Source organism: Rattus norvegicus, chromosome 1 (genome assembly GCF_036323735.1).
Source record: "Rattus norvegicus strain BN/NHsdMcwi chromosome 1, GRCr8, whole genome shotgun sequence".
Taxonomy (NCBI): Eukaryota; Metazoa; Chordata; class Mammalia; order Rodentia; family Muridae; genus Rattus; species Rattus norvegicus.
This window is the reverse complement of record NC_086019.1, coordinates 267,219,993-267,247,061: the sequence shown is the minus strand read 5'-3', so window position 1 is coordinate 267,247,061 and position 27,069 is coordinate 267,219,993. Positions and strand designations below refer to the sequence as shown.

The 27,069-nt window shown below is 46.7% G+C and overlaps 2 long non-coding RNA genes across 4 annotated transcripts; one reads left to right on the top strand and one right to left on the bottom strand.

The window, feature by feature from the left end:
- Window positions 1-255: 255 nt before the first annotated feature.
- Window positions 256-26,291, top strand: LOC120097692 (uncharacterized). 2 transcript variants are annotated; one of them, XR_005495223.2, is made up of 4 exons: window positions 256-472; window positions 18,339-18,556; window positions 19,344-19,453; window positions 21,170-26,291. It is a non-coding gene; the product is annotated as an uncharacterized LOC120097692 (long non-coding RNA). The 2 variants fall into 2 exon arrangements; XR_010063319.1 differs by having other exon boundaries at window positions 257-472; window positions 19,344-26,291.
- LOC108349828 (uncharacterized) lies at window positions 2,290-7,842 on the bottom strand. Of its 2 annotated transcripts, none has more exons than XR_005495227.2 (3): window positions 7,104-7,842; window positions 4,257-4,433; window positions 2,290-3,650 (listed from the first exon to the last, which is right to left on the bottom strand). It is a non-coding gene; the product is annotated as an uncharacterized LOC108349828 (long non-coding RNA). The 2 variants fall into 2 exon arrangements; XR_001836361.3 differs by having other exon boundaries at window positions 7,185-7,842.
- Window positions 26,292-27,069: the final 778 nt, after the last annotated feature.

Genomic DNA, 27,069 nt, shown 5'->3' with positions numbered 1-27,069 from the left:
CAAAGTTTTTCTGTCTCTTCCTCTTAAGCAGTCCAAAGCAGAGGCTGCATTCCAGTGCGTTTCCGGTTTCTATTTCTGAGCCTCTACTTACTATAAAGAGAGTGGGGCTTCTGAGTCTTTCTTCATTGCCCTGCCCCAACCTTGAGTTCATTGTTTCCTCTAATGACTCCTCTGCCTCCAGGCAGACAATCCAAGTAGTTATTCCTGTTTGTTTCTTTTTTCGCTGTCCCCTAATTTTCTTTGGGAAACCCCAACAACCTCCTCACCCATGATCCATCTCCAATGGAGGGAAGAGACATGAGAGAGCGAAGGAAGTGACCTCATCCTGCTACTTCCTGTGAGAGCGAAGGAAGTGATCTCATCCAGCTACTTCCTGTGGCAGAGGAAAGACTCACCTGGGGGCCACGGCCCTTCCGGGAGTTTCATCTTTCCTGTATTGACATCACAGTAATGGAGGGGAGCACCTGCTGAGGTAGGTTCCAGCAGACTTGGGGTGGGGGTTGATTACTTCAGATGACCTTTTGAGCCTACAGCCCCTTGACTGCAGTATAAGGTGGATTTTTGTTTGTTTGTTATTTATTTTTTATTTTTCTGAGACAGGTTCTCACTGTGCATCTCTGGTTGTCCTGGAACTCACTTTGTAGACCACATTGGCCTTGAATTCACAGAGATCCGCCTGCCTCTGCCACTCACTGCCTCTTAAGTGTTGGGATTAAAGGTGGGCACCACTATGCCGGGGGTGACTGCTTAAGACATTACATGTGTCCCAGAGCCCTGTGAGTGCAGACAGCTCATTGCTTCTTTCTCTCTCCCTTTTCCATTAGTCACCCAAATGGCTTAGCACACATTGTGACTATAAGAGATGATTCCGGAAGGGTGACAGGGACTATCAGAGCTTGAATTGCAAAGCCAGCTGTAGACTCATGAGAACAGAGAATCCAGAGACAGGGTCAGCTTCAAGAAAAAAAAGCCCAAAGTCAAGAGAAAAAAAAAACTGCATTTATTAGAATTCATAAAAGGGGTTGGAGTGGAGGGGGGACAGCTGCCAGAAATAAACAGACTGGTTCTTTTTCTTTTCTCCTTTAAAAAAAAGACTCACCATTTGCCAAGTGTGCAGAGCTCAATGTCTGATTGCCGTCCACAGGGAATTTTTTAAGTCAGGGGGAAAATAACGCAGGTAGGAAAAAGTGCTGAGTCAGGGAATCTCAGATGCGGCTCTGGGACCAAGAGGCGGTCATTACTGAAGCAATGTGGATGGACGGTGCTGGGATCAGAATATCATTTGAGAGGCCCCGGGGGGAACCCAAGAAGGAAAGATGGTTCACAGTCCTTCCATCTGCACAAGCTCCCTGGTACTATACTGTAGGAGATAGAAGCAGCTTGGCAGCCCCTCTGGGCGAGGGCTTTGCCTACCTTGGTGAACAGTGTGAGGTAAAGATGCTACGAACTTCTACAGTGATTTGCTATGGCATCTTTGCTAGTTCCACCAAAGTGGGAGGTGTTTACAGTCCCCAGGAAGCCTCAGCTGGAATCAGACTGACCTCTCAGCATCAAAAGAGCTGCCCACCAGACAATGCTGGGCAGGTAAAAAAACAGTGGGTAATGCTTGCCCAACACCTGAGCATTTTGAGAACTCAGTATCTGTTATTCATTCATTCATTCATTCCTTGACAGTAAACCATCTTGGAGAGCATCCTACCTAATTACCAAACAAGGTTTAAATTGAAGAGCAAGCTAACCAGGTAGAAATCAGCCAGACTGTACCCAGCTCTTCTCCTAAACACAAGAATGCAGCCGCTTTAAACATCATTCAGACCTATTCTCTCCCTCCCAGCCTGAACGCAAAACAAACATGTTCTTCTGGCATATCCTTGGGATAACCAGTGTCCTCATCTGTAGGTTCTGCCAGCTGCAATTCCTACCCAGTTAGGGTAAACCAGAGGGCGATGTAGGGAGATTTGCTGCCTTCCCAACTGCCCAGATGTGGGCTATCTGTGCCCACGATCCACTGATCAGGGTCTCCCAGTGTGCATCATCCAACACTTGGGAAGGCAGCAGTAGCACCAAATACTGGGCAATTTTACACTGGACAGGGCAAATTGATCATATTGCAAAGGGTCAGAGCTGCTTAAAGTGTCACTTTCAAATCCTCAAGGACATTAAGGAGGTGTTCTGAGTGACTTCTGATTGAACAACCGTCAGACATGGCTGAAAATAAACCTCACGTCCTCAGGTGAGGAAGTGACCCCCATAAGACCCATGCCCAAGTGCAGGTACGCAGACTTTGGTTCACAATGGTCTCCTTAGTATTTGATTCATCGGGTAAAAGGCCATATCCGGGCTCACTTCTCTTGCATACCCCTAAGCCCATCTTCCAGAGTTTGGAGTCTTGGAGTCCCAAGCCCTCCCAGGTCTGAGGAGCTTTTGCCCGGGCTCACTTTCTGAACGTTGGCTCTGGAAGGGTCTTTTGAAAGCCTATGAGCAACGATGCAGGCAGGACATCTTCTAACAAAGCCTTCACAAAAAATCCTTTCCCCCAGGAGAGGCACAACCTGAACTATATTTCTGACCAGAGCAATAGAGGACAGAGAGACATTTGGTCTTACTGAGCCATTCTTCCCCCAAGGCACTTGCGAATTGCAAGAAAGGTTCTGGCTGCTGACCAGTTGCCTGTACTCTTTCTACCTGGGGGCTACATTCCTCCACACTACATTCTTGTCTTTCCCTTGGAAAGAACTAGAACTTTACCCAGAATACCCTGAGCCATTCCAAAGACATTGAAGCCTCTCTCCATGCAGAGCAGGCATGGACTGCTCAGACAGGTGAGGAAGCCAGGAGGTAGTTGGGACTGGACTGGAAAGGAAGTAGTTTGACTGGGAGCTCGGAGGTTTCCCAGAGGTTCGGGCCTTCCTTCCACACCTGGACAGTTCCTGAGACTGAAAAACAAAAACCAAACCAAAAAAGTTAGTTGAGGGTAAGAGCAAAACAAGGGCAGGCGTTCCTATAGTCAGTCAACAAATATCATGCCAGAGCACACAGCATTCCAGGTGCTATCCAGGCATGAGGCTGTGAAGCTCGGAGATTATGACTCCATGGAAAAGGACAGTAAGTGCTCAAGTGAGAGCAAGCAGGGCCTGTTTGTGCAGATGCAGATAACCAAGGGCTTCTGTCTGCCACCAACCTCAGGCTCAGCAGGGCTGCAGAAGAGACTGAGGAGTGGAAAATTTCACAGAGAAACTCTAAGGAGGCTTCAGGGTGCTCCAACTGCAGGGTGTTGGCAAGGGCACACTTTATGGTACCAATCGGTTGTGTGAGTTTAACTTTTTCTGGCTCTGACTGTTAGGAGGTAGAAGCTGGCCCTTGCAGAGAGTCTGGATGCAGAGATGGAGGGTAGTTTGTGTCACGTGTGGCTTGATCATTGTCAGGTTGTATGCCTAGCCCCTGTGACCAAGGTGAGATGCCACCCCGCACCAGTTAGAATGGTTAGCGAGCAAAGCAATGAAGTGACTTGCACTGTGAAGTCAGAGCCAGGATCGCCAGCGGAAACGGGAATTCATATGACGACTCCGGCAGAGCGTAGCAGAATTGGTGATCCAGGGATGCTACGCAGTCATAGGCAGTCCCAGCGTCTCCCTTCACATTCACCAAAACTAGAGAAAAAACAAAACAAAACAAAAACAAAATGAAACCCAAGGATTTCGATAAATAATGGATAAGTAAACTGGGAGAGTATCGCTGCCTAACTCATGAAATCATGGCAGGGAGTGACAGCAGGAAGATCTGGAGCTCTATGATCCTCGTCTGTGGTATTCTTGAAAAGGCAGAGGGACTAATACAGAAAAGATGTCGGTGTCTGTCATGAAGGAAGTGGGCATGGAACTGGTGGGTCGGGGTACAAGAGGACACAATAGATTTGGGGTGATGCCTTGATCATGTTGATAGCTATAGAGTCCAAGAATTTGGTCAAACCCAGAGAAAAGGCCCTTTAAAAGAATTAATTTTGTCTTATTGTAAGAATTACACAAAACAGAAACATATAATTATGGGAAATAATAATTGTTGTGGAGAATTTAAGCAAATAAAAAGAGAAATATATTTCCATATTGTTGGCCAGAGGACAGCTGGTGAACAACATTTGTAGAAATGTAAGTGGAGTGGATATTCCCAGAATCCTTAGAGGGGCCATTAGACATCTGGGACATGGAGATTCTGCAGTGTGTATAACAGTTACTCTTACATTCCTATGACCAGCATACCTGACAATTAGAAGGAAAGAAGGATTTCTTTCAGATCTCGGCCCATCATCGTAGAGAAGGCATGGCTGAGCAGAACGGCCTACATCACACTGGGCCAGGAAGGAGAGAGAAGCCAGTGCAAACTCCCAACAGGATTTCTTCTTCCTCTCCTTTGAGTCCATATGTGCGGGCCACAGCCTATCAGAGAGCGCCAACCATATTGACAATGGATCTTTCCGCCTTAGTCAGTCCTTCCTAGAAATACCCTCACAGATACAGCCAGAGGTACAGTCCACTAATCTCCTAGGTGATTCTAAATCCATCCAGGTTGGAAGGAAGCGACTGGGATGTCATGACCATGAAGAGGTCTGTGTGGCTGACTAACTAGAAGGCGCTAACCGGCCCAGCAGAGTGCTCAACAGCTCCTCGGGAAAGATCCCTAGGGAAGAACCAGGATGCCAGGCAGGACTGGGCAGAGGAACAGTGCAGCTGGTGTGGACCTGGATAAAATGTCCTCCTGCAGGACCATCCCCAACTGTAGGGCTCATCAGGAGGGTGCTCCTTAACAACTGTCTTTAACCACCCAATACGGCCCTGTCTTTAGGCACAGCTGTCTGATCACAGCAGAGGGTGGGAGCATCTCCCACTGCCAGGCACAGCCACACTGAGCCCATTGTGCTGTGGTGGGGTTCGAGGTGCCCTGGGGATGTGACCACTCCTTCTTTGCTCTCTCATATCATCACTGACTTGATAAACCCCTTAATCCAAAAGAAGGTGGGAGAAAGCCACGCGGAGCTTAAGGAGAAAAGGCTGTTTGCCGACTCACTAGAGCTGAGGCGGGGGCTTCTTTCATGGAAAGTTGATGGTTTATAGGAGCCTCCACTCTGATTTATATCAGGGAGAAGAAAAAAAAGAGTCCAACAGGAATCAGTTATTCTAATCATTATTAGATTTAGTCCAAGCATCTATTGCTGTTGGCAGTCAAGTGGTGTGGGCTATTTATTTGAAGGATCCTTGATAATCCATTCGCTTATTGATTTAGTTAAGCAGGTGCGTAAAGCTGTTTACTTGGAAGAAAAAGAGACTTTGTATTCAGTGAAGTAGAAACACTCTGTGGGTTAAAGGAGCCATATCAACATTTAAAAAAGAAAGATGTTGAAATAGAGTAACAAAATCAAGTGTGGGCTAAGGTCCTCTTGAGAGCTGGGCCATGGCTCAGTGGTTAGAGCGTCTGGCATCCAAGCAAGAAGTTGCCAGGTGGGCGTGCAGCCTGCCTCTGTCTCCAGTCTTAGAAAGTTGAAATAGAGAATCCCTGGAGCAAGACTGATAGGGAAGTATATTGCAGCAAAAATTAAAAAATGGCAGCACCATTCTCTCTAGTACCCTGGTGGCTGCGCTCTCACCATCCTCTGGAACTAGCACTAGTTTATCTCAGCGGCTCTATGCTGCCCCCCATCTACTTTCTGACCCGCTGTCTGTGAGCCATTCCAACACGGCACCCTGTCCGGCCACCCTGCCCTCAGTCATAGCTCTCTTGGCTGGTTTCCACCACACCAGGCATACACATCCCAATTCCATGGTGGGCCTGGTGCATCCGTCCACCATACATTCTCTTGAACTAAATTCTATCACCACATGAAAGGACACACCACACAATATCCTCTGGTCCAATTGATAAGATATAATCTGCCCATCTAGACAACACAAAATCCTGTACACACCCATCCCTTAAAAATAGTCATAACAACCTGTAGCTCTGTGCAGAGGAGAATCTTAACGTCTGCCGCCATGTTCTCTCAGCTCCTCTCTCCTCACTCCGGCTCCTCCCTCCCCTTCTAAAACCTCTGCTCCCACCTCCCTTCCTTCTCGTCCAGTGGCAAGCCTCATTTTATCTCGTCTGCTTTCGCCTGCATAACAACATCAACCTACAGAAGTAGGCCACACTGGCAAACTCTGGGTTTGACTGAGACCTTGCTTCACAAAAATAGAAAGACTGGACTTCACTTTTTGGCACACGCACGTGTATATACACACACACACACACACACACACACACACACACACATTTGAACATGCATGAAACATACACCACATATGAATTAAAAGAGGAAGAAGAGGGGAAGGAGGAGGAAGAGGAGGAAGAAGAGGAGGAGAAAATGGTATCTTGCAAATTGGAAATACCTCATAAACTCAGAAATGGGAAGACACAATGCAAGCACCTGCAAGAGGTTGGTGTCGGGAGCTGACAGGGATCCGCACCCTTTACTTGCTGCCCTCTTGTAAGGAAGATGGGGACGGATCTGCAGGTGTGACTGAAGAAGGCCGTCCATACTCGACTAAATGTGTGATGAGGAGGGAGGATGTTTGTCAAAAGGGAACAAGTTGATAAATAAACTCAGGCATTTTAGAAGATGCAGTATTATTGATTGCATAAAAAAAAAAAACCTTAGCACACAGAGAACTACAAACGGACAGAGCTGTCAGCTCCTTTCAGACACAAGAAAAATCTCTTACAAACAAATCTTTGTGAGGTTGATGGGTGGTCCCTGCAGAGAACCTGGCTATCTCTTAGGAAGAAATCTTTAACAACTCCTCTCTCACCCTGCTTTACTTTGTAGCACTGCCTGTCCAGACACTGACGAGGGATGTTCTTATTTTCCATAGATGGTCCTAGACATAGGTGTCATGGTTCTAGCCATGTTAAGAACAGTCTCCAAACCCCAAGGCAGCAAAGTCACCAGTGTTCTTCTTAGCCCCCCTGACAATATTCTCTGACCTTCCGCACCAAAGCGATTGCTCCTCAGTCTCAAGCAATGCCTGAAAAACCACAGGCCTCTCAGGAGGCCTCTTCCATACAGCCTCACTCACCCACTATTTAGCATCCAGGCAGCTGGACTTCTGGTCTAACCAGCCTCCTCCCCACCATTATCCAGTAAGCTTTTCACTCACATCCTTGTATCCGCTTCTGTCTCTGGCTTTCTGTGAGTCCTGTATTATTCAACTTAGTAAGCCAGAGCAGTTCTCTTAAAACACTTATGACAGAACTATAGCCAACTGGTATACCTCACAATTCTGTCTTCAAAGGTATACTCATATTTCCAGGAGACCAGGGTAAGGATGTCCATGGCATCACGGTGAGGAAAGGCACCAAGGAGGCCATTAACTATACAATGGAGAACTGCCACTAGGTCCCTCCTCTGTATGACACAGCAGCACACACAGAAAACCATCCCTCACAGGATGGGGGTGAGTCTTACAAGACACAGAGTTGAGCAAACGAACCAGACACAAAAGGATACATCTGGTAGTCCATTGACTTGAGTTGTACATGTGTGTGGTGTACATGCCTTCCTGTGTGAGTACATTGTATACATATACACATGCATGTGGAGGTCAGAGGATAACTTCCGGTGCCATTCCTTAGGAGCTGTCCACTTTGCTTATTGAGATAAAGTCTCATTACCCTGGAACTGACTGATTAGACCAAGGTAGCCAGCCAGTAAGCCTCTGGAATCAGCTTGGAAACAGCCTCCCAGTATTGGAATTTACAAGCGTGCACCACCCTGCCTCACCTTTTAAAGGAAAACATGTGGGTTCTGGGGATCAAACTGTGGTCCTCAGCTTGCAAGGCAAACACTTCACCAATTGAGCAGTATCCCCAGTGATTACACACAGTTCTCAAGTAGGACAAATTAATTTAGAGGTGGAAATGGAGAGGGTTGTTAATGTTAGATGTTTGGGGAGCAGAGTGGCAACAGGAAGAAGCCTAGCGGAGGCACCTTGGGGATGCTGGAGTGCCAGGGTTCTTGATCTGGCCAGAGCTGGAGAAGCATGCTTGCTTTAATAGATGTCCTGCTGACTTGGAAATTTCACTGAGCTCTGCTCTTACGATGCACACGGCGCTCTTCTGTCTTGTACGCCATCCTTCAATAAAGAATGTAACCTTTCAGATAATTGTACAAGGAAGACTGGAAATAGATGGAAATGAAAATCGTGAGAGCGTCCTTTTCAGCCACTCTGAGTAGAGGAGTCAGTGCTCATCTGGAGTGCTTTGTGCCCATTATGTAGAATAAGTTGATTTCATTTAGTTTCAGGACTGGTAAAGGAGCCCTCCACCAATATGCCAGGCTTGTCAAACCACACACTTCATGGGGTACTTTTAGTGTAGAGTTTGGAGTTTGGTTTCTTGAGACATGGATTCAGGCCCAGGCTGCCCTAAAACTTACCATGTAGATTGCCTCAGACTTGTGATTTTTCTACTTCAGGCTCAAGTGTTGTGATCACAGGAATGCTGCTACCGTGTGGGCTTGGTTGACGGACTCAAGGTTAACTACCCTTCAGGTCTGAGACCTACTAAGAGAGAAGTAAGGCCAGCTTCTGATATCTTAACCCAAGTACCACAGATGACATCAGAAGGTTTCAAAGCCATGCTCAAGACCTATGCACCACCTTTCACTTAGAGCCAGACAAGTGCACAGTGTCACCAAGACTATGAAGCTCTGTTGATGGGGACTCTCTTGCTTTCCCATTTTCTTAGGGTTCAGACATGGCAGCTTCCAGAAAGCAGGTACAGCCCACCTCAAGTCCTTTGTACAATCTTCCCCTGCTCCTGAAAGACTGTATTTTAAAATATTGTTAAAATTTCTGATATTTATCTATCTATACCTCTATCTATCTATCTATCTATCTATCTATCTATCTATCTATCTATCTATCTATCTATATCTGTACCTACATATCTATATCTATCTCTATCACTATCTACTATCTACCCTCCATTGCCTTCCTTGGACCCACCACGCCCCCTGCTGGCCCCCTTATTCCCAATCACTTCCTGCTCCACTCTCTCACTTTCTGTTCAGGTCCTGTGTGTCCTGTCACAGCTCCTGTGTTCACACTTCTATTGGCCATGCCATATATCTTAAAGTGAAGGTTAAGAGCACCCTCTCCCACTTAATCTCTTTGATTCTTCTCTTGCGTCCTATCTCATCAGATCCTTTCCTCACCACCAGCTTCGACATCCTCCTCTGCCTTGTCTCTCCCTGGCCTTATCGCCTGTGATGCATTACATCATTTAGTTACATCGTGCTGCATTACGTCACTTACTTATGCATTACCTCTTGCCTCTCCTCACACTAGAACTGGAAGGGAAGCGTTTGCCATGGGCTTGCTTCACTGTGTCCGTTCCATCTTTCCTACTTCCTGGCGTTGGTCTTCAAGGATGACCTCATTCCTTTGCAGTTTCCATTTCCTTCATTGCAGAGTTGGCTGACAGCACCATGGGTATAAAAGTACCAGACCCCTCCGTGGCAGTTGCCCTTGCCCTTGCCCAAGGAATGAGGTCATTTGACAGCCTTGATGCCTGAGAGTCGGCTTGATGACCCAGAAGATGCCTCAGTTGTTAGAAATCTGATGAGTCTTCTTCCCATGGGTGCAGTCAAAGCAAATGTGGTCTTGACATTTCCTATTTCCAAACTTTCAAGAAGGGAGTGGGGGGTGCGCATTGAAGACCCCTGTTATTCAAGGAATCATTTCAGACTGCTAGGAATGGTTGAGTGGCAAGGAAAGTCATCCGTGAGTTAGGTGGAAATGGATCCTTGATGGAATGTCCCCAGCTTGTGAGCTGGCAACTGTGGTTACTTGTAACTCCAGACTTAAGTGGAAACTTAAGGGTTCTTTGGAAAGTTGGTTGTGTTAGATAGTGTTTTGCTGGGGCAAACAAATGAAGGAATGTTTACCTGAAGTGAACACAGGTGAACGACTAAAACTTGTAAAGGAACGTTTAGCTGAAGCAGTCACAGGAGAAAGGATATTCTGTTACAGCAAGCACATGAAAGGACACATGATGAAGAATTCTTCACGAACAACATGACGTATTGGTTTGCCTTAGATTGCATAGTTGAGTGAATTTGTCAGGACTCCATATGCATCAAAAATCTCCTGGGGTGAGCTGCAGTTGCTTGCTGCTTCCATCGACACGGACTGATTGGCAGGGTGAGATAGACACATGTGCTGAGACAAGACCCGTGGAGACACATGATGTTTGGAGTATATAAATAAGACTAGATAGCCAGTGACAGGAGCTGAACTAGGCTTGCTTATAGAGCTAGCTGTGCAATGCTTGTTGGTCTCGAGTTGTCTCTGATCTTCCCTTCACTGAGAGAGGCGCTGAGAACTTCTCCTGGTGTTCCTCCTGGTCCCTCCTGCTGTCATGCCGATGCTGAGTCCTGGCTGTCTCTGCTAAATTGTGCCACTGCCACTGATTCCTGTTTGCTATCCTGACTCTACCAAACTGCACTGCTGGGTGGAGGGATACAGGCAGGTTAAAGCCTTTAAGAACCATCATTAAAAATAAGGTTTGAAAAAAATTAAAGTTATACCAGACAGTATTGTTGTCAATTCCAGAGACACAGTGGTTCAGGTCTGGCTGTCAAGGCTCAGAACCCCTACTCCATCCAATTCCTTACCATAGCAACTTAATGGGCTATGCTGTAAAAGAAAGAGACAGAGAGACAATAAGAAAATAAAGTCAAAAGTAAAATGTGGGGACTGAAGAGATGGCCACCCAAGCTTTAGGGCCAGAGACCCAAGTAAAGGTCAGGCAGGTCTAGTCACCCACCTGGCGCTAGCTAGTCAGAGCCAAGGTATTCCCAGGGCAAGCTGGCTAACTTAGAATTATCAGAGTCGGTGAGTGCTGGCTTTCAGGAAAGATCCTGCTTCAGTAAATAAAGTAGAGAGTGATTAAGGAAGAACCCTGCTGTCAACCAACTTCAGGCATCCACAAATACACACATGTGGACCCACACATATATACACGTGTAAACATGCATTCACACACGCACACATACATTACATACACATATCCAGAGGATCATGCAGTCAGGACTCTACCCATCTGACAGAGCAGCTCAGAGCAACATTGGGTAGGCAACAGATCTGAGATCTGTCTCCTCCCCTGCATGGAGAATGCTAGTATCTCCATCAGAAGTCACTTGTGGAGAATGGATTGGGTAAGACACAGCACATCATAATGCTAGAACGCTATAGTAAAATTGGGGCCATTGCTAACCCTTCTTGGATGGAAGCCCATTTGCATTGTGAACCACGTGCAATGCATTTGTGAGTGAAATGAGAATATTCCCGTGGAACCATCCCTTTCCAGGCAGGCTTCTCTGCTGGGAAGGATGGAGAAGAAAACAAGAGTGGAGGAGACATCCGGTGGAGACTCCTCCACACAGAGAGCTGGCATCCAGAAGCTGTGCTTTATATTTTGCTCATGTCAGGCTACATAAACTTGGCACATTGGCTATAAAATGTACAAGCCATATGGCCCCAGGTGCAGGAAAAATCCTCCTCCAGGGAAATCAACTTCTTTTCCTCCATCATCCATTCTGACTGCAGCCTAATTCAAGCCAAGTTAAAAAAAACTCAGACACATGAAGGTTTCGTAGGGTGTTCAGTGATGTCCGCCCCTTTCTTTCTTTCTTCTGAGAGCACATCTGTGTTATTATTTGGCAAAGTGATGGGAACATGGTGGTTGTGCCTCCACATATGTGAGAAAGAGGCTCCATGTCACCTCCATGTCAGATTTCTGGTAATGGCCACCATGTTGTCTTCCCCTGACCTAATCATTGGTGTTTGAGATTTTATATATATATGTTTGTTTTCCCCTGACCTAATCATTGGTGTTTGATAAATATATATTTATATTTATTTATTGGCTGCTTCTAGGGACAATACCCTTAGCTCCTCAACATGTATGTGAGCGCACACGATGTCATGTACATGAACACACAAGGTGTCATGTATGTGAGTACACATGACATCATACCCCTACACATGTTGGCCCGAGGAGTTAGCAGGGCCTCAGTTCCTCTGTCTCACATGCTGTCTGCTGTCCCCTCTTTCTATGGATGAGGAGAGGTGCTTGTGTGAAATGTGAGATGTTCCCCTATAGGTGGATAGGTTTGAACTCTTGGTCCCTTGCTGTTTGGGAAGACTGTGGAGCAATTGGGAAGTAAGATCTAGCTGGCAAAGTAGGTTACTGGAGGCAGATTGCAGGTCAGGTCCACCTCTGATTTGTGACTAGATTTCTGTCTCTTGCCAGGATGCCAAGAAGTGATGCTGTACCTTACACTTCTATAGTGACACCTTCCCCAATCATAATGACCTGAAATCCCTGACACTGTGGGCCAAAACAAACCCTTCCTCCAAATTTGGTTGTCTCTGCTGGTCACCTGGCCACAGTGGTAACACAGCAGGGAACCTGTCAGATCAAACTTCAACCAAATCGACAGCTCATGCTAGAACCTGTGTCTTAATAAGCTAACATAATGGGATTAAACATTTCTAAATCCTATTTCTTTTTTAATTTTCAATTAGTCTTTGGGGACATAGAGCCAAAGTGTTTCTTAAGGATGAAATGGTTTTGTTTTCATGTTCATCTAGAGAGAAACATGAGATATCTCTGTCTCTGTCACTCTGTCTCTGTCTCTCTCTGTCTCTGTGTGTGTGTGTGTGTGTGTGTGCGCGCGCGCGTGCGTGCGCATGTGTGCATGTGTGGCATATGTGTGTGTATGTGTATGTGCATGTGTGTCTGTGTGTGTGTGTGTGCGCATGTGTGGTGTATGTGTGCCTGTGTGTCTGTGTCTGTGTGTGGAGTGTGTGTGTGTGTGTTTGTGTGGTGTGTGTGTGTGCGTGTGTTGTATCTGTGTGTGGAGTGTGTACGTGTGTGTCTGTGTCTTTGTGTGTGGTATGTGGTATATGTGTGTATGTTTGCATGCAAGTGTGCGCGCATCCTAAAGTTGAGATTAGGAGTCATCCTTGATAACTCTTCCCCATGATTCAATGAGGCGAGATCTCTCAGTTGAAGCCAGAGCTTGCCAGCATGTCTTCTGTCATCAACAGCTTGCTTTGGGGCTCTCCTGTGTCTACTTCCTAGAACTACAGGTTGAACTCTACGCCCAATCTGCATTAATACGGGTTCTGGAGAATCCAAACTCTGGTCCTCTGCTTTAACAATGGAGCCATCTCCCCAGCTGGAAATGAGTGGAACTGAAGGGTGACTCTCTTTCCTTAAAGCATCTGAGGTCCAGGGTCTTGAGCACACGCTCAGGAGAACCGGAGGAGGGGGTGCATGTGTTCAGGAGCCTCTGCCTGCCTCGGTGGATGAGCGGTGTGGGCCGGCTGCCTGGAGTGACTGACGTGTAGAGGAACGTAGCTTAGGCAGACTTGAGGTCTGCGAGTGCCTTTCTGAGAAGAAGCTGTGCTTGCAGGATTGTGACAGCTTCTTCCCTCCTTCCCAGCAGAGAAAACAATTATTCTTCACATTAGTCTCCCTCGCTTCAGACCCTCATCCATCTCCATCCAAATGGCCAGAGATGAACAGTGTCCAAAGAGCTCCTTGAAAAGCCTCCATCAGCATAAACATGCCAACGCCGGGGTGGCTCCTCTGCTCGCTGGGGTCAGGCCTTCCTGGCCACCGAAATCTGCGCTGCCTCAGGCTGGAGCTGTGGCCTCTGCCCACTTGGCTTCTGTCACTACTTTGCATGAGACCTTCCCAGTCCCTGTCAGTGTGCTCTGGAGCCATTCATTGTCCCTACAGGGTTGCTAATGATGACCCTTTATTCCTCCCAGAAGCTTGGTCAATCTCCCCAGAGTGCTGCCTTTGACCTTTCTCAATCTTTATGGTCCCATCAATGGCTTTGAAGGAGAAAAGTACAATTTATCCAGCCCAAGACAGAGGGAGCCTGGAAACCACAGAGTTGGGTTTTCTAAAGACATCTCATTTTTACTCCTTTATCTTAAGAGCACCAAAAGTGAAGGCCAGGAGGGGGTGCTCCCATCACCACCCACCCTTTGAGCCACGAGGCAAGCTGCTGCTGCCACCCAGGATTTGCAAGCATGAGGAGACTCTCTGCTCGAAGCTTCCTAGGGTCTGATTTTTTTGTCATAAAGCAATGAGAATTTTATTTTAACTATTTGAAATGGTCTTGAGAAAATCCCATCTGTGAATTTCATTGAAATCAGCAAACACTAACATCGTTGGCTTTGAACTCGTGTCTTGGAAGGTCAGGAACTACTATCTAAGATTATTAGATTCTAGTGGCCACTGTAACACGTGACTACCCACCAAATGTATGTCTTTTTCATAACAGATATGAGTTCTTCTTTGATACCTTCAAAGGCCACAGTGTAGTGAGACCCAAGGGGCAGTCAGCATGCTGTTTAGGAAGTCAAGTTCCTTCTGGAGGTGATAGGGAAGGATCCAAGTCCCCTGAGGACTTGACCTGTGGGGATGTCAAAGGAAGAAGGAAAAACAGACAGACAGACAGGACAGCTGGGGTCATGTGGACCATGCCCCCTCTCATGGGGTGGTTTACACAGCAGCCTCAGTGTATTTATTATGGGCAGTAGCATGGCAGGAAGGGGTTGGCTGTGCTCAGCAGGAGGTCTCCATAGGCAGGTGTCTTGGGCTGCAAGCATCCAGGCTATAAGATCACCACGGTTGCACACAGTGCCAGCATTCACTGTGACCACTGGAGGCTGTTCCATCCCACTGAGCCCAACACACACAGAGAGGGCTTTGCCATTCCCAAGGCTCTGACACACTGGGTCTCGGACACAGTGGTTCCCATGTCAACAGTACCCAGTCTCTCAGGGTTTCCTCAGGTCCCCAGGAGCTTCCAGTAGTAGAAAGCATTCTTTGTCTTATGAGAGCATCTAAAGCAGTTCTCAACCACTGGGTTGAAACCCTTTGGTGGTCAAACAACTCTCTCATAGGGGTCGCCTAAGATCATCTGAATATCAGATGCTTAAATCATGGTTCATAGCAGTTGCAAGATTACACGTATGAAGTAGCAACGAAAATAATTTTATGGTTGGGGGTCACCGCGACATGGGGAACTGTATTAAAGGGTTAGAGCATTAGGATGTTTGATCTAAGGAAAAAGCCAGATGGCCTTTTCCTTTATTTGTATAAAGTCATGGGAGCAGGTGAAACCTGGCACCATGACAGCCATCTTGTGAACAAGAACAAACAGGAGAATCTGAGCTGATCCAGCGAGGATGAGAAGCGGAGTCATGATAGGCCTGGGATACACCTTTGTGTGTGTGTGTGTGTGTGAGTGTGTGTGTATGGGTGTGTGTGTATGTGTGTGTGTGGTATGCCATGGTATGGGTGTGTGAGTGTGAGTGTGTGAGTGTGTGTATATGGGTGTGTGTGTGTGGTATGCCATGGTATGGGTGTGTGAGTGTGTGAGTGTGTGTGTATGGATGTGTGTGTATGTGTGTGTGTGTGTATGGGTGTGTGTGTGTGTGTGGTATGCCATGGTATGGGTGTGTGAGTGTGAGTGTGTGAGTGTGTGTGTATGGGTGTGGGTGTGTGTGTGGTATGCCATGGTATGGGTGTGTGAGTGTGTGAGTGTGTGTGTATGGGTGTGTGTGTGTGTGTGGTATGCCATGGTATGGGTGTGTGAGTGTGAGTGTGTGTGTATGGGTGTGTGTGTATGTGTGTGTGTGTGGTATGCCATGGTATGGGTGTGTGAGTGTGAGTGTGTGTGTATGGGTGTGTGTGTATGTGTGTGTGTGTATGTGTGTGTGTGGTATGCCATGGTATGGGTGTGTGAGTGTGAGTGTGTGAGTGTGTGTGTATGGGTGTGTGTGTGTGTGGTATGCCATGGTATGGGTGTGTGAGTGTGTGAGTGTCTGTGTATGGATGTGTGTGTATGTGTGTGTGTGGTATGCCATGGTATGGGTATGTGAGTGTGAGTGTGTGTGTATGGGTGTGTATGTATGTGTGTGTGTGGTATGCCATGGTATGGGTGTGTGAGTATGAGTTTGTGAGTGTGTGTGTATGGGTGTGTGTGTGTGTGTGTGTGTGTTATGTCATTGTATGGGTGTGTGGGGTTGAGAGTGTCACATGCAGGAGTTGGTCTTTCTGTTTTGTATGTCCTGGGGATTGAATTCAAAAGAGTCAGACTTGGTGGAACCATTTTTATCCATTGAGACATTTCAACAGTCCATCAAATATTTTGGTGTTGTTAAGTGAACTCTAAATGCCTTATGATTGTTCCTCTGTTGCTCAGAATGTCGAAGATTGACAGCAAAATCCACCCTAAATGATAAAATGGAACAGAGGTAAGGGACAGACAGCTGTAGTTTAGGTGCGATGGCAGACCTATCAGAGGACCACCAACCCTTCGCAGTAAGGAGATGCCCATCTGAAGCCACGTGAGCTGCTTCACTGTTGTGTAACTCTGTGTCGGGAGGTGAGGAGGAGACGGGGGTGGGGAGATGCAGGAGAGGCAGCAAGATGAACGTACACAGGAAAAACAAAACAAAACAACAACAACAAAAACCCAGGAACCTTACCCTCCCGGCTTCATGTAACAGGCAGCACTCTTTGAAAAGCGTGATGCGTGAGTGGGAGGGAAGATAGGTACGTGGTAGATGACATAAGGGTCTTGAGACCCCTTATCTGTAAAGGATCTGTCTTGAACATGTAACATGTGCCTCTCAGCACCCACACTTGGCGCCTCTGGTACAATCTTTGTCTGGAGACCCAAGAACCTGGAAACTTTAGGTGGCGTCGCACAACTCCAATCTGTGCTTATAACAACAGTGGGCCCGCACTTCTCACCCCTGGCTTTGTGACCGTCTGCAAACGTCCTCAATCACCGTTAGAATCCACAGACCCAAGTCTCTTTAAGGAGAATTGATTAAATCCTACCACGGTGATTTGGACTCAGTTGCTCTCATTGGAGTGCCGGGGCACGTTGTTCAGGTGTGCAGTCCCTCCTCTCAGAGACACGCATGCTCCCCCTTCGCACCCAGCTCACTTCATGCCAGTCACACCACAGGTCTGAGGGAGCTCCCTATATGGCTGCCATCAACCACATGATTAATTATCCCTCTGTGCGACTTTAGCTGTTCTAAAGAAAATCCCAGGCAAACAGAACGCACCTATTTTTCTTCTAGAACTGTTTGTCTGAATTCCCTCACTCATATCAGACTTAATTATGCCATATCTTAGAAATACCCAGACATCTGCCATTTTTTGAGCATATTTGGAAGGCAGAGATTGCACCGCCTCGTGTGGTCTCGGGGCAGGAGGGATCTTCTCAGGGCTGATTTGGGGAAGTACAGAAGATAAAAAGGGGGTGGGGGCACCTCCTCGTAGGTGGTAGAGAATTCAAAGTATGTCGAACGGCTGAGGGTAAGATCGTGGGCTCGTTCCATAATCTAGACTTCAGGGACTATGCCGATTTTTAACTTAAATAAATCCTGAAGAAGTCACTTCCCATTGGGACGTGGTTAAAGGATCCTGCAGCACTGATCGGCTCTCCTGACTTTTAATCTGGATGGCCACTAATTTGTCTGACAACTCCCAGCCTGGCTGCCCTCCTGTTCTCTGAGTCAGCACACTGGCTGTTGGCGGAGCCTACATCATACAGAGCTGTCACCACCATCAAACAGCAGGCCCTCGGGGCTCATGCTCACGAGTGAAGCAATAAGCACTTGTTGGAGTGTTAGCGAGGAGGCCCCGTGCAGCACCGGTAAATTAATTTTAGAGATGTATCTAGGTCAGTGTATCTGTGCCCCGCATACAAACACATCAGCCAGTTACCTGTGTTTGCACATTTGTAAAAGGTTAAAGCCTCGCTTGGCAGTGACTTACCCTTTGTCTGAGTCCCAGATGGCAAAACGGTTACATTCTGCTCCATGGTATTAACCGCAAGAACAGCCCCACACTCCCTCCCCTCACTGCTTCTGAGAGCCGGACACCACAAGCAGAGTCAGTGATAGTTTAAAAGACATCATTAGCATTCGCGTCCCCATGCCCTGTATAACTAGCACTTCTGATTCAGGATCTCTGATGACCAATAATCCATGAATTTTCTACATCTGATTTTCTACTCTGAGTAAAGAATGTATTTCCTAAGGTTCTTTCAGAGGTTGAAACAACACAGTCAAACGGTTAAACAATATTATCCTGACGGCTGAAGTTAAGCCTCGCTGAGAAATGAAGTAAGAACTCAGGATTTGGGGAGTTGGCAAACAAATACACTTGACGTGTTTATGAAGGAAATTTTTTCTGTTTAGGAAGGAAGGTGGCAACACAGAACATCTGCTTCCTCTCCATCAGTCTGCTGTGTGGCCTGCCTCAGTGCCATTGAGAAGGCCCAAAGTACAGCCTGAAACCCGGTGAATGTGGCAGTGTCTTTAGCTGTAGGGAGCTGACAGGTTCTGCTGAGCTGACGAGAGCTGCTTTTATGGGTATGGGAGGCCAAGCTGGACAAGCACAACACCATCATCAACAGGTACAGACCCCGGCAGATGGAGCTTCCACACCCCGAAACCTACACTGAGATAAGCCAAGCCTTGTGACAAGTGCCCATAACCCTAGAGCTGGGGACAGCAGACAGGCAGATCTAGGGTGCTCAATGGCCAGCTAGCCTAGCATACTCGGTGAATTCCAGTGAGAAGCCAGTACAACTCTGTCTGCAAAAATGGGGAAGGTGACTAAGGAAGACACCCAAATGCCTCTAGCATTCATATACGTGAGCACATGCTTAGGCACGTGCACGCGTACACACACACACACACACACAGACAAACACACGCACACACACACGCGCACACACACGCACACACACACGCACATACATGCACACACACGCACACACACACGCGCACACACACGCACACACACACGCACATACATGCACACACACGCACACACACACGCACACACATGCACACACACACGCACACACATGCGCACACACACGCACACGTACACACACATGCACATACATGCACACACACGCACACACACGCGCACACACATGCACACACACGCACACACACGCACACACACGCACACACATGCACGCACACACACGCACGCACACACACACACAAGCATGCACACACACACAAGCACGCACACACGCACACGCACACACACACGCAGGAGCAGGGGAGCTGACAAGTATCGGGAACACGCTTTGCATGAGAACTGCCGTGTGTCGCTTTCATGCATCGTGGGATCTGACTAAAGAATAGGTACTCAGATGGTATTTGTGTCGCTTGCCATGATTCCAGAAGGCAACCAGTACTTCTCCCAGCGCTATGATGTGGTATGGTGTGATGTAGTGCAAATGTCTCCTGAGGCACCTCCGATACGCTGGGCTTTGCTCCTCCAAAGCTGAGAGGTAAGTCAACTGAACCACCTGTGCTTAATGTGGTGTAGGCCAAGTAGTAAAGCAGACAGAAGGTCTGTGCAGCAGCCCCATCCCTGATGAACTTCCACACTGGCCTGGGTCCTAAGTGTAGAGATGTGTAGGGCCACACCAAGCAGGGGATAGACGGACAGTGACCACATCCCGTTAATGTGGAGTGTGTAGTTTGTCAGAGTTGCTTTCTATTCTATCGCTTGCCCTTTGTGGCTCAGTGATCCAGTGTGATTGACCTGACCTTACCGATGATAGCCACTGTGGCTCAGTGATCCAATGTGATTGACCTGACCTTACCGATGATAGCCACTGATGAAGTAGGCATCTGGACATCTTAGGGTTGCTTGGAGCTGAGGAATAGAGCTTGTTCCTTTGTTATGGGGAACCAGGACTAGTGGAAGAGTGAAAATGGCTCCCACAGGCTCATATGTTTGAATGCTTGGTCCCCAGTTGGTGGAACTGCTTGAGAAGGATTAGAATGTTTATGGCTTGTCCAAAGAAGAGTGTCATTGGGTGGGCTTGGACGTAGACATCAAAAGTAGATGTCATGGGAGGTCTCGGAGGTTTCAAAAGTAGATGTCATTCCCAATTAGTGTTCTCTCCCCCACCCCCACTTACCTCCAACTTGTGGATCAGAGCTAAGCTCTAAGCTCCTGCTTCAGTGCAATGCCCACCTCCTGCCATACTCTCCGCCATGATGGTCATGAACCCACCCTCTGAATCTGTAAGCCAGCCCCCAGTTAGATGCTTTCCTATATAAGCTGCTCTTGGTCATGGTGTCTCTTCACAGCAGGAGAGAAGTAACCAAAACATTATTTATCAGACATGGGAAATTATGACTTTGATTGAAACTGTCCCTGTCATTGAAAATTGTCTCTTTAGAGGATAGTGGCCAAAGTTGATGACATTTTCCTTGCACGGAGTGAGGAAGGTCTGTTCGCCAAGCACCTCCTATCTGCCTCGAGGTTGAGTGCAAGCTCAGGCAGGCCAGTATGTAGTGAGAATTTTGGCTCTTTTAAAAACACAGAAATGTTAAGAATGTGTTATTTTTTTCTTCTTCTTTTTTTTTTCGGAGCTGGGGACCAAACCCAGGGCCTTGTGCTTGCTAGGCAAGCGCTCTACCACTGAGCTAAATCCCCAACCCCAAGAATGTGTTATTATTTAAAACCCAGGTGTGGGATGTGGGGCAGCTTCAGACTGTCCACAGCAGTTGATTCTGACTTGCCCTGTGCTCAAACAGGGGCATGGCTTTGTGATGTTTGGAATTGTGGGGATTTTTCAAAGTATATATAAATGCCAGAACCCCGATAGAGGGAGCTGGTTAGCTGGTTAGCTAGTTAGTTGGTTGCAGTTTGTTAAGTAGCCATGCACAAAGAAGAAACAAGACGAAATTGGATGTCCTGATGGTGAAGATCAAACTAGCCCAAGGAACTCAGTGTTCCTAGTCAGCAGGAAGTCGGCTAATGATAGCCATGCTCCCTTCCTCTCTATCTGCCCAGTGTCAGGGGGTGGAAAGGGTGGAAGAAAAAAGAACCCACCAAGTACCCAGAAGTAGCCACAGGTTAGAAGACAACAGCATCTGTCGAGACAACAGCCAGTCCTTACTGAACTTATCCCAGGCGGTGTAGTGACTGCACAGCTAAGAGCTGCCAGGGCCAGCTCATGTCCCCCAAGGCCATTATGTCACATGTCCAGGAATGGCTGGGTGAAGCCCATCAGCTGTGTTATGAATGGACTCCCATTTCTGGAAGATCAACAAAGGCAACCTAAATGAAGAAAACACCTGGGTCTCTAGGTAGAGTTCTTCAAGACAGTTTCCTGTCAGTTTTGAGAACAGCAGCTTGTGGTCCTGCCTTCACCATTCACCAGTTACACGTAAGTGTAGGTGAGTAAATGGGCCCTCGTTGGTGTGTGTAGTTGATGCTTCAGGCTGGTCAGGCAGCAGAGTGAAAGGTGAACTTCTGTTGCCCTAAGTAAAGAATTCACCAGGACCTTTCTCAAAACCACAGAGCCCCACACTACCCTACCAGCTGACTTAGGAACAGTTGGCTTCTGGTGTGCCTCATTAGCATAGGCAGACCACGACGTGTGTCCTTGTAAAAGTTTATTTTCAAACATCTATAACTCCTGAAGAGACCTTCAAGTGGGTATTTATCAATTAAAACACAGGCAACAGTGAGGTGTGGTGGCTCATGCCTATAAACTCAGGACTCAGGAGGTGGAGAGAGGAGGATCAAGAGCTCAAGGCCAGCCTGTTTTATGAGACCCATTGTCCAAAATTAAATAGATAGATAGATGATAGATAGATAGATAGATAGTAAATAAATCAAGCAAGCACAGACATTAATAACATTCTTGTTACCCAAGTCTACCTTCTAGGTCCTGCCCACCAAGGCCAGAAAACCACCTTGGAGGTCACAACCTTGTGGGACCTGGAGACTACCCTGTGGTCTGTAAGAGGTGCGGAGTATCTGGTGCTGCGTTTCAGTCACGGCCCCTCCGTCCTGAGTGGCTCTTAACGGAGTGCCCTAGTTGGGACCCTCTATCCCCCACACTCCACTGTTATCCTAGAACCTGTTAAACATTAACATTCTTACTGACTTCCTAGATCAGAAACTACAGGCGGACAAGGCTTTGCTCTAACAACCATGCTCCAGTTCACTCTGACAGATGCTGTAGCTGAAGAAAAATAAACAAGCCTATTTTTCCCACTTACTTGGAAACGAAACAGTTAAGTTTTTAAGTGGTTAGACACCTGGAATTTTTGCTGGGATTTTTCTATATTCAGGAAAAAGAAATGGGGGGAGTGGGGACCACCTCATTTTTATGTGACTGACTTATGTAAAGTCACTTTGATTGGAGAACGTGACAATGAGACCAGACCTGGTCTTTAGCTAAGAAAGGCTGCGACTGTAACCTTAGCACGGTGAATATCCACCGTCTGAAGGTGAAGCCACCTGATGATGTCACCTTTTTAATAGATGTCAGCATCTATCTAATCACGCTGTGACATCATTGATAGCTGTTGGATGTTCCTGTGTGCCATTTGACTTTAGCTCCTGGAATCACGAGCAGCCACTTGGTGACAGAGTCCACGGAATGAGAAGAACATCTTAAATTTCACCTCAAACGTATCTTCCGTCATTCTTATATGTAAATATATGGAAAGACACCATTTTGTTGTATACAATAAAGGGGCATTAGATGTATTTATAAATACGTTTTCTTGTTTTAAGATTTATTTTAAAACAGGCTTTTACATGAAAGAAATTAAGGCCCATTATGCGTACACAGATGCCCAAGAAAGGAGTGAGCTGCGTGATGCAGCACACACCGTTCGATAATCTCATATTGGTTTATAAAGCCCAGAGAACACATTTAAATGAAGGGGGATCGAGGGCGCATGATGGACAGCACTGAAATCTCTTCCACTTGATTAAAAATTCCTAGTTCCTCTTGAGCGAATTGTTCGGAGTTTTTGAGCAGCCTCTGCCCTGATTAAAACAAATTAGCATCAAAGATCCCCTGTTGAATGAGAAGTCATTAATTGAGAAACAAGCAGTGCTCCTTAATTACCTTTAGAACAGAGAGAGAGCAAATACTCGGAGGTTCCAGAGGGGCCGCCTGGCCTGCACCACAGGCTCCTTCCACAGAGCTGCTGGAATAAAACTCAGCTGCAGACACTATCGGGGACCATCCGTGCAGGCTTCAGTAAACACCTCGGATTGTTTATCCAAGGAAAATACCTACCCGGCAACTACCAACGGAAGTGAGAGGAGCGTGTTTGCTTTCTTCCTTTGGTGGATGCTTTTAAAAATGCGTTTTGTCCATGTCCCCATCGATGGAGAAATCATGAAAGCTATTGTTTTGGACACAAATGCCCCCCACCCTTTTTTGTAAAACACTTCACTTACGAAATTCCTAGCGAGATTCCAGAAGCATCTGAACAGGTGAGAAAATTCATTTTTTAGTTGGACATAAAGTGTTGAACTTCAAAAAATATCTATCTTCAGATGAAAATGTCTATGTATATATACATATATGTATGTATGTGTGTATGAAGATAGGGTCTCACTCTGCAGGTGTTTTTGGTTTTATTTTATTTAATTTGAGACAGGGTCTCACGAAGTAGACTGGGTTGGCCAGGAACTCACTATAGTAGCTCAGGCTAGCCTAGAACATGTGATGGTTCTCCTGCCTAAGTTCCCAGAGATCTGACATTCTGAGGAAATTGTGACAGGGCACCTTGTTCTGTCCCTCACAACAGTCCTCAAATTGAGGTGGAAGCCAGCTCCCTCTTTCCCCAGGAGCTGGAACACACTGAATATTACATGTGGGACTAGCACTAGACAAGCACCCTGCTAGAATGCTGCAGGCTCCAAAGGCCCTAAAACCCTTTCTGCGCATGTTCCCTGGCAGGAAGAAACTATGCAGGGGTGGTGGGGAGGAGGCGGGATCTGACAAAGGACAAAATCCCACATAAGGCTAGCATCTGGATCTATACTAATGTGGCTAAGGCCCAACATGAAAATTTTATTTAATTTCAGAGGATAAAGAGAGCATTTTACCAGTTGAATTACTCTTTATACCAATAGACTGCAGATTTCAAACTTTTCAGACATTAATCGCTATTCTCCATCATGACGATAAACTTGACATCACTACAATCTTCTCCGATAGTGTCTTGGAGCCTATATCAAAACGTTTTTCAAGACTCTATCAAGAGTAATTTGTTTCAAAAGAAAAATGTTACTGTGAATTGTATGGGCACTGTGTTGGGATTATAATCACAGCTGAAACATTTGTAACAGTAGAAAAATTGGATTCTGTTGTTGTTGTTCCAGGTAGTTCCAATAAAGGTGTAACAAGGGCCTTTAGATATTCTTCAGGATAAAGTAATCCTCAGTTCAGAATGTGCAAAACCAAAGTGACTCAGCAACAGATTTCCACCCAACAGCTGCCGATGCTGTCATACCCACATTCCTGCTCAGAACAGGGAAGCCAAGACATTGTATCGTCTGCATCAAAATACACATTGTATCGTCTGCATAAAGCCACAAGGCAAAAATCCTTGGGCATCATTAATAGACCCTATAGTCTCACCACCGGCAAGCCAATGAGCTGTTGGCTTGTAGAAAAAGGCCTGTTCTTTGCCAGCTCACTGCAAGAGGTGTTCTTTTCTCAAGCACAGGAAGGTCAGATTGGAGCCATGGCTTGAGGAGTCAGCAAGGAGTGGACAGGGGTGGGGGATTTCAGGGGCTCCTCTTCCAGACAGATCATCTGCAAATGGATGTTGGGGAGGTGCCTGCGAGTGAGCAAGCTTCGGTTGAATCTGGAGTTCTGACGCCCAGAACTTGACAAGCCAAGCATCCTGTTTGCTACTGTGTATTTGCACTTTGAGGTAATTCATTTCAGGCTGGAATCAAATCGTTTTAGGCAGAGCTAGTGTTTTTTGGTGTCCTTCCAGCCGGCCTTCCCTCTTGAGTGCCATCGTATTTCAAATAAGCCAGCATCATCACGAGGGAGCAAAACTGCAGGAGACCACTTTATGCTGTTTGCTTGTTCCTAAAGCACTGCTTGATAGGGGTGTGAGCACGCACGTATGCACGCACACATGCACGCACATCTGCAGCTGGAGGGACAAACTATAGTGAATGGAGGGTCACGTGGCCTGTGCCGATAGGAAACGCACCACCAGCTTAGTGCTTGCTACAAAAACTACCATCTGAAGTTAATGTTTAGTTACCAGACATGTAAAGGATATTTTGAGATCCTGAGAAGCACAAGTCTGAGTCACCAGGGACGCATTCCAATGATATCAACTGCATCTTCCTCATTTAGCATCTCTGTGAACTGTTACCTACACACACACACACACACACACACACTCTCTCTCTCTCTCTCTCTCACACACACACACACTCTCTCTCTCACACGCAGCTCAACAGAAGCAGAAAGCAGTGCTCACAATCTGGCGAGTTTAATTTTTGGATCCTTGTACAGTAATACACAGTGTGTGACCATGGCCTCCTCTGATAGCATCAATGGCAGTAACAAAGAAGCCACAAAGTGAAGCAGAAGTAGGTAGGTATGTTTTTCTTTCTTTTAAGTGTGTAAGGACATTCTCATCCAAACTGTATTCTCCCACATGTCCCATGGCACATCTTAGGTAAGTTCTTTTTTGGTTTTTTGTTTTGTTTTGTTTTTTGTTTTGTTTTGTTTTTAATCATAGTTCACTTGGAAATAGCTTAGACAACTGACCCAGGCATTTAAAAAATGGGGGCTTGTCATTTGACTTCATAGAAAAATTTGATTGTGTCCCATTTTTAAAGCAACTGTCCAAATCTTAAGGCCACTTAGCACATCATCAGAACGTACATGATCTAGGATGCCTTTGAGCACCGGGGGCTCTAGAAAGACAGGAGATGGATTGCTACCAGAATTTATTTTCACTAGTATCTTTCTCCAGTGGGTTTCCTAGAGCTCTCTGCTCACCCGGGCAGCTAGTTCAAAGCGGCTTGTGCTTAACTGTCCTGGCTGAGCAAAACCATCACCTCTGCCAAAAGCCTGCTGGTGAGCAGAGGATGTGTGGCTGCTGGGTCTCAGTCAGAACAGCCTCCAGCACAGGAATGGGGAGAATTCAATGGAAGGTCTAAGCTGGGGAGATAGGAAGTATGGATGAAATGGGGGAGAGAGCTTAGTTTATAGACAAAGATCCAAAATGACACTGCAGCTTCACGGTTAGAAGGTGCAGCAGCCAAGTGTGTGGGTTCAAAGCTATGAGTGGGACTGAGTTCCCAGTATGTACATTTCTGGGGGGGGGCTCTCTTCTTAAAATCAGTTTTGAGACAAATCTCTCAAATCTGCATGCTAGGCCGTCTCTCTGGATTAGACAGCCATTTTGGTCTCCCCCAACATCTCTTGTGGGTTGCTCTTCGGAATACATGACAGAAAGCAACCTTGGAGGGAGGAGGGAAGAAGGGAGGAGGAAGAGGGAGGAGGAAGCAATCTTCTGACTGAGCAGAGGCACAGGGAAGCACTTAGACTGATCAGGATCCTGGCCAAAGGCCTGATGTAGATTGTGGGGCAAAGAGAGGACTTTTCAGGTATTTGATATTTGTGTGTGTGCACGAATGTGCTCATGTGTCTGTCTGTGTTTTGCATGTGCACACCTGTGCAGGTACATGCAGGTACAAGTACACACCTGTGCATTTGTTTGGAGGCCAGAGGTCAACCTCCAGTGTTCAAAGGATTATCCACCTTAAACATACATTTATTGATTGATGGATGGATGGATGTGTTTTTGGCATGATGGTGAATGTGGAGGTCAGAGAGCAACTCATGGGGAACTATGGCCATAGATGGTTCTCTCCCTTCACCATGTATGTCCTGGGGACCAAACTCAGGCTTTGAGGCTTGTTGGCAAGTGCCCTTACCCACTGAGGCATTTTGCCAACCTAACACTCTCCTCCTGTCTTTTTGAGACAAGTTCTCTTAGCAGTAGCAATTAGACTCTGCTGACTGGCCAGTGAGTCCCAGATTCCCGAAGGATTGGTCTCTTTCAGAGACCCCACTACTAGGATTACAGGGTGCGT